Source organism: Tachypleus tridentatus, chromosome 6 (genome assembly GCF_004210375.1).
Source record: "Tachypleus tridentatus isolate NWPU-2018 chromosome 6, ASM421037v1, whole genome shotgun sequence".
In the NCBI taxonomy this organism is placed as follows: domain Eukaryota; kingdom Metazoa; phylum Arthropoda; class Merostomata; order Xiphosura; family Limulidae; genus Tachypleus; species Tachypleus tridentatus.
Window position 1 is genome coordinate 22,659,491 of NC_134830.1, and position 8,032 is coordinate 22,667,522.

The window sequence follows — 8,032 nt, forward strand, 5'->3', positions numbered from 1 at the left end:
ATCTACTTAAAGGTTGTTATTGATATACCAACTGTGAATCTATTTTATTAGAGGGTTGTTCTGCGTATCTAGCTGTGACTCTATCTTATTAGAAAGGTTGTTATTGATGTATCTAAACTGTGACTCTATCTTATTAGAAAGGTTGTTATTGATGTACCTAAACTTCGAATTCTAAAAAAATATAATATATTTACAGAACACATCCCTCAGAAAAGTGGGTTTGACAAACAACATCTGATAAAAATGCATAACCCGATGTTTTAAAAGTATTTTATCATATTTTAGTATTTCTTTAAAATATATTTCTGTACTTATAACCAGAAAATGGTGTTTATATTCTGGAGAATAACATGAAAGGTAATACTTAAAGTTTGTTTTTTGCCCAATGCTACTCGAGTGCTATCTGCGCTAGCCATCCCTAATTTAGCAGTGTTAATGTTAACCACCCACCATGCTGCTCACTAACGAATAGGAGGATAACCGTCACATTGTAACGCCCCACGGTTGAAAGGGCGAGCATGTTTGGCGCCACGGGGATGCGAACCCGCGATCCTCAGATTACGAGTCGCACCACTTAACACGCTTGGCCATGCCGGGCCAGCGACTTGTTGTACGGCTTATTTGTTTTTGCTACACATAGACCTAACCTAAAACTACACCAACCTTTTTGTTTATAAAATATTTGTTTATAGTTTTACCACAAGGTGTTTGGTTCTTCCCTGGTTATCAGAGAGCTTAGTGTTGTTCGAATAAACAAATAAATAAATTAGCAAATAAACGTGTACGATCTAACGCATCCTTCAGAAGCCACGGGGTGTTTCACACTACAATTTAGTGAATATTAAAAGTAAATTCAATCCAGAATCTCCAAAAAAAGGGTGGTTTCGGACACATCTTTTTGAGAGAATCTTTCATTTGTTAACTGATAATTTTAAAGTAAAATACAACATTCTCAGTTTTCCACACTAACTAGTACCTAGGTTTACCCACTAGCAGTAAATTTAATTTATGTCAATAAACGGATCTCAGTTTTCCACACTAACTGGTACCTAGGTTTACCCACTAGCAGTAAATTTAATTTATGTCAATAAACGGATCATTAATTAAGCAATTTCCAACCTTTTACGCTTCTGCTATCACTGTTTCATATACAGCGTTCAATTGAGATACAAATGATTTCACCTGTAAGTGGATAGGAAGATCGAAGTATCACTATATACTCAGCAGTAGGATAAGCAGACAGGAACACTTGAGAAGCAGTTACAGACATAATACTGTACTCGGCTTGCTGCTACCAAGGCTATTATAAACTGTTCACGAATACGTCTACGCATCATTTAGATACTTCTATTCTTCATATGCCTGGCTAATAATTTTGTGATGCTATTTATGATTTCAATTTCCTTACCATTTCAAATCACTTTTCGCAACCATAACGCTAAAATTAGTCCAAGAAATGTTTTATTTTTAGCCAATAAACACTTCCGAAAATTTTCAGTTAAAGCTAAGAAAAACCGTCTGAGTTATGTCATATAATTATAATAAAGTTTAATTCTGATGTTCATTTTTTTTTTCGTGTGTGTGGCCCGGCATGGCCAAGCGCGTTAAGGCGTGTGACTCGTAATCCCAGGGTCGCGGGTTCGCATCCCCATCACACCAAACATGCTCGCCCTTTCAGCCGTGGGACGTTATAATGTCACGGTCAATCCCACTATTTGTTGGTAAAAGAGTAGCCCAAGAGTTGTCGGTGGGTGGTGATGACTAGCTGCCTTTCCTCTTGTCTTACACTGCTAAATTAGGGACGGCTAGCACAGATAGCCCTCGAGTAGCTTTGTGCGAAATTCCAAAAACAACAAACAAATCGTTTTTTTGCTTCGCTAACAAGTTTATGTAACACTTCGGAGTTTCCATAAATCAGCAAAAAGATACTTTTTGTTTCTTTCGCCACGTAGTTGTTATTAACAACTATTGTTATTGTTGTTTATTAACAGTATTGTTTGATTATTTCACCATATTACTCTTTAGTTGCATTTTTTTTTATTCCTTTTAGAAATTGTTTTGCATTGTTAGTTTATTAAACAATGCTGGCGAAGCACCGTGAGATATTAATAGGATTACGGCCGAAAATATTACGAATAACAACTGTACTAAATTAACGAAAGAATGCATTCTATGACTTATATTGAAAAACGTAAGAAAAGATATATATTACTAGGTTAATTTATTGTTTCGCTCTAGTATGTAACTTGCTCTGATCGGACGTTCCTATTAACAAAAAGTCATTTTTCTTATAATATTGTGAAAAATACAACTGAAAATTCCAACTTTTTAGTTTTTATTATCTTACGTATTGAAAGATTTTCTCCATATAATCTGTCTTAGATTTCTTTGTTAAATTTTTTTTAATCGTCGGACCTACTCCAATCCGTAAATTATAATGCCATCTAGTGATACAAAAGAAAACACCACCCCTAAAATATTATGATAAATATTCGTCAGTAAATCGTGTATGAAAATATGAATAATTAAAATAAATAAGATATAAAAAAAATGATTCATACCTGAAACATATCAAAACATACATACAGATGAGAAAACCTGGCTTTGTGAAAGGCATGATGGTGGGCAACATAAAGTATGCGGCCGAACTAACTATTGAGCGTGAAATTCTTATCAATGCTATTAGCGTAACTACTGATTTGGTCACCAATTTTAATACCATTCCTTTAAGCTAGCCCGGCATGACCACGTGGTTGAGGCATTCGACTCGTAATCTGAGGGTCGTGAGTTCGAATCCCCGTCACACCAAACATACTCGCCCTTTCAGCCTTGGGGACGTTATAAGTTACAGTCAATCCCACTATTCGTTGGTAAAAGAGTAGCCCACTAGTTGGCGATGGGTGGTGATCATGACTAGTTGGTTTCCCTCTAGGCTTACACTGCTAAATTAGGGACGACTAGCGCAGATAGCCCTCGTGTAGCTTTGCGCGAAATTCAAAAACAAAATCCTTTAAGCTGCACGCTCATTTATTTCTTTATTTTGGTCGCACCTTTATTTCATACCTAAAATGTTTTTGATTAAATATCACGATTTTTGTCGATACACACCAACAAACCACAGCAAGTAAAAAAGTAACATTCGATAGTAGCCATGATGTGCTTCAGGATTGCAAACGTATTAGTGAGAATAGGCCTTTAACCTATGACACCAATTAGATTGTTTAAAATATATGCTGCTAGTTTTTCCTCTTTAAAACAGGCTTAGTAACTTACTATAAAGTAACGACATGGAATTTAGATTAACAGTTTCTTGTCATGCAGTCGGTACAGCAGTATCAAGCAACACTATTTACTCTAATTGTTTAAGCTAATATCATGTGACGTTAAACGTTTTTTAATTCGGAAAATTTCATAAGATTTAACAAATGCATACATAAAAATTGGTAATGAATCATCAATCATAACCGTCAACTCGTATGATTCTTTAGATTGCTTGTGCTAGAAACTGCTAATCTAATTTGCTTGGCCTAAGCATTACTTATAGCTTTTACGCTCCAAATCAGCTGTCTTGAATTCAAATGACAAAAAACAAAAACAACTATAACTATTATAGCTCAAATATTTCTTAATGGATTGCCTTGAAATTTGATATGTAAGGTAATAGTCCAGCAGAGCACATGTATTGAAAACCGCAGTCCAAAATACAAAAGGTGGAACGCCGTTAACCCATCACTCCTGTTAATAACACACAGGGGCTAGGCCTGGCCAGGTAGTTAAGGCACTCGACTCGTAATCTGGGGTTGCGGGTTCGAATCCCCTTCACACCAAACATGCTCGCCCTTTTAGCCATGGAGGCATTATAACGTAAGGTCAATCCCACTATTCGTTGGTAAAAAGAGTAATCCAAGAGTTGGTGGTGGGTCGTGATGACTAGTTGTCTTCCCTCTAGTCTTACACTGCTAAAGTAGGGACGGACAGCGCAGATAACCCTCGTGTAGCTTTGCGCAAAATTCGAAACAAACAATATGAAATTTATAAAAGGAATTAAAAGATTTAAAAATAAAACCCAAGTTTAAAAAAAGGACATGAATAATCTTTTGGCACTACGTTTACGTAATTTTATTATTAATTTTTACAATATTAGAATTAGAAGGTTAAATATGTGATTATTGTTTCCTTCTGTAATTACACCTTCCACTGTGTATATGTGTTTCTATTTATCCTTCCAGTGTATGGATATATCTTTTTTTTAAGCAACTGATTAATATAAGTTATTTGATCACGGTCTTACAATTGTATTTTGCCATTGTCGTGCATATTTTTAATAAACGTTTAGAATTTGTATTTACTTTATTAAGATGTAAGTATTGCTGTTGGTTACACCATTCTTATCTTCGCTTAGTAATTACGTCCCCTTGTATTCTTCGTTCCGTTTGGTTTTCATCTTCCCAATACCAGTCTTGTGTGTGTGTATTTTTTTCTTATAGTAAAACCACATCGAGTTATCTGCTGTGTCCACCTAGGGGAATCGAATCCCTGATTTTAGAGTTCTAAATCCGAAGATTTACCTCTGCCCCAGCAGGAGACATGAGATGTCTTATTCTTTATTAAAATCACTTACGCTTGCAAAACTGGTTAATGGTTTACCTGTCCTAGATATCTTTAATATTTCATTTCTTATCAGCACTTTTAATACGAAGGATAATCATAATTAGTTTGATTGTTTTTAATGTGTGATTTTATTCTATTTTTTATGCTGAGATATATTGTATTGTCTTAACTTTTGTTTCTACATTGTAGAAATTAATAACCGACGAAAATAAGACACTCAGAAACTGCACTGATTGCACTAGCTTCAATAAGTTTAATCTTCTTTATTTGAATAATTAACTTCTAAGAGTCGCTGAATTAATTCATTCAAATTAAAAGCCAATGAGCTGACAGTATCACCATATAAACGCTGATTATCATTGAAATAATCTTACATAATTTATGTGTTACCGATTTTTTTCAATACGTAATCAATGAAAACTACTTACTATACTGATAAAATTATTTGTATCTGTTATAAATATGTGAGGTGCTTTTCGATGGACCAATCAAGGGAAGTGGTATGTAACAAAAAAAAAAAACAATAGGGTAGCCCTAGAAATAGAGAACATTGGCCAGGCCATCTTTCGTTTGTTCTGTAGCTGAGTTGGGAACACAATATCTTGCAACTTAAACTAATGTCTTACTCTTATAAATATTGATTCAAGCAGTTATTTTGAAATTATCAGTTAATACTTCGCTTAGTGAGTTTAAACTTACACAATACTGTGTAATAAGAATTACTTATGTATATATTTACTACGGTTATTTTTCTAATACTGTTTCTTTATCTCAAGTAACTGTCGTGGGCCTCCCTCAGACAACGAGATACCACGCTCTTGCATATGAAATCTCGTATTTTTAAAGAAAAATATTAAACAAGTAAATCTTTTTATTGTTTAATTTACTTAGTCACAATAAGTTCCTTTAATCTCAGTACCCTTGTGCCAACAAGTTGTAAGTTTATTAAAGCCACCTTTAAAGAACTGGACGCACTTTTATGCAATGAGGTCTTCAAAAATAATTCTAACTGGCATTTGATTTGCAAACGTTTTCCTTTAAAAATGTCCAAATGTTTAAAAAGTGATCATCTGTATAGGAAAGTTCTGGTGAATATGGTGGATGAGGTAAAGCTTCGTACTGAAGTTCGTTTAGTTTTCGGACAGTAACGCAAGAGACAATGAGGTTGAGCATTATCATGAAGCATTATGAATCCACTGGACTGACTATTGTTGAATGTTTTCGTGACAACTTTGATGCATAAATTCAATTTAACAACAATATTTTTCTGCTGTGAATGCTTATTTTGGGGCTTAAAAATGAATAATGGATTACACCTGCTGATCAACACCAAACAATGACCATAATCTTCTGACGGCGAAAAGTTGGTTTTGGTGCTTTATCATAGTCGATCCACTGTGTGAATCGTCGTTATGTGTCGTAACTAATCCATTTTTGTCAGAAGTGACAATTCTATGGAGAAATGGGTCTTTTTTGTTGCAAATAAAGAGTGACGAATAAATTTCAACTCGTCTTTGATGGTTTTCAGTCAGTTCAAGAGGTACCCATTCATCGAGTTTTTCACCTTACCAATTGTTTCAAAACTGTTAACTAATGAATATTAAGTTTGTTTACATGTTCTCTCACGGTTTGCTGGATATTTAATTCAGCTAAGGCCTTCAATTCTTCTTCATTAATGGCTATCTGAGGCTCCGAGGCGCAATTTCAAGGCTTGTGTCATCAAAACACAATATCCTAAACCAATGCTGAGTTGTGCCTTCATAGGATGTGCCATCACCAAATGCATGATTGATATTTCGAGCTTCTGTCGCCACATTGTGACCAATCTTGAACTCGTACGAGAAAATTACACGAATATCAACTTTATCCAAGGTAACAAAAATCAGTATAAATATGATTTAGATTCTAAAACAAGAAAAGTAAAGTGAAATTGAAATGAACCAGGCAACACACTAGTTAATTTTGACAAATGTACTATAATGTTTCGTTTTCAATAATTATAAATCGATTTTCAAATTTACACATGGAAATGCGACATTTCACGTGCAACACCCTGATATCATTGGAATTGTGGGAAAAAATATCATGAAGAGCATGGCCGCTCAAATAATGATTTAATGCATTTTAATAATTACAGGTTTCGGTTTTGCTGGTGTATTAATTTGTGACATCACCATCTCCTAGTCAATAAGTCCCCCTCTAGTACAGCAGTGTGTCTACGGATTTACAGCGCTGAAATCAGGTGTTCGATTTCCCTTGGTAGGCTCAGCAGATTGCCCCATATACTTTTGCTATAAGAATACACACACACTAGTCAATAAACTGGTTCAACTACTTTATAACTAACTTTTAGTTTTTATTCTTGAAGTTTCTTACTTTGATCAGAAACGCATGTTAAATACATTCACTAATATATTTAAATTTCAAAACATGTTCTGATTTTTTGTTAGATGAAATTGCATGAGTGAAAACACTCTGTAGTATTGAAATACTATTTAACCTTAGTCAGTAGTAAAAATTATGTAAGGTGACCTTCTTTACAAAATGTTTTATTTATATAGGTTTTCATAAATACCTCTATACCTTTATATATTTTTCGAAGAAATTTTTTGTAATTATAATTAAAAACTTGACTTCCATTGTTTTTCATGACTTATAAAATTCTTTGCCTGGTAATTATGGCTCTTGACTCCTAATCTTAGAGTCATGGGTTCGAATCCCTTCACTGAAAATACTTGCCTTTTTAGCCAAGAGAGTGTTATAATGTGACGGTCAATCCCACTTTGTGTCGGTAAAAAATTAGTTCAAAAGTTGGCGGTAGGTGATGACGATGATCAGCTGGCTTCCCTATCTTATCTCACCTCAAAATTAAGGAAGGCTAATGCAGATAGCCGTTGAAGAGCTTTGCGCGAAATTTACAAAATCAAAATCTAATATCCCATTACATTACATTAAGCCACTCAATTCCATGAAGGAACATAGGGGCCGCAATCGCTTGCGGATTCATTAACAGGCTGGTTTTTTTAAGTGAGTAAATTGTTAGCCTACTGCACAACACCCCAAACAGGAGGAGAAACCTAAGCCGTCCCTAATTTTGCAGTGTAAGACTAGAGGGAAACCAACTAGTCATGATCACCACCCATCGCCAACTATTGGGCTACTCTTTTACCAACGAATAGTGGGATTGACCGTCACATTATAACGCCCTCACGGCTGAAAGGGCGAGCATGTTTAGCGCGACTAGGATGCGAACCCGGGACCCTCGGATTACGAGTCGCACGCCTCACGCGCTCGGCCATGCCGGGCATAATACCCCATAAGATATCAAACGATTTTGTAGAGAGCATTTTTATAAGTAAAAATCATCGGTAACTATAGATTATAGTTTTACCCGAGCATCTAAAAGGATATAAAACATTTA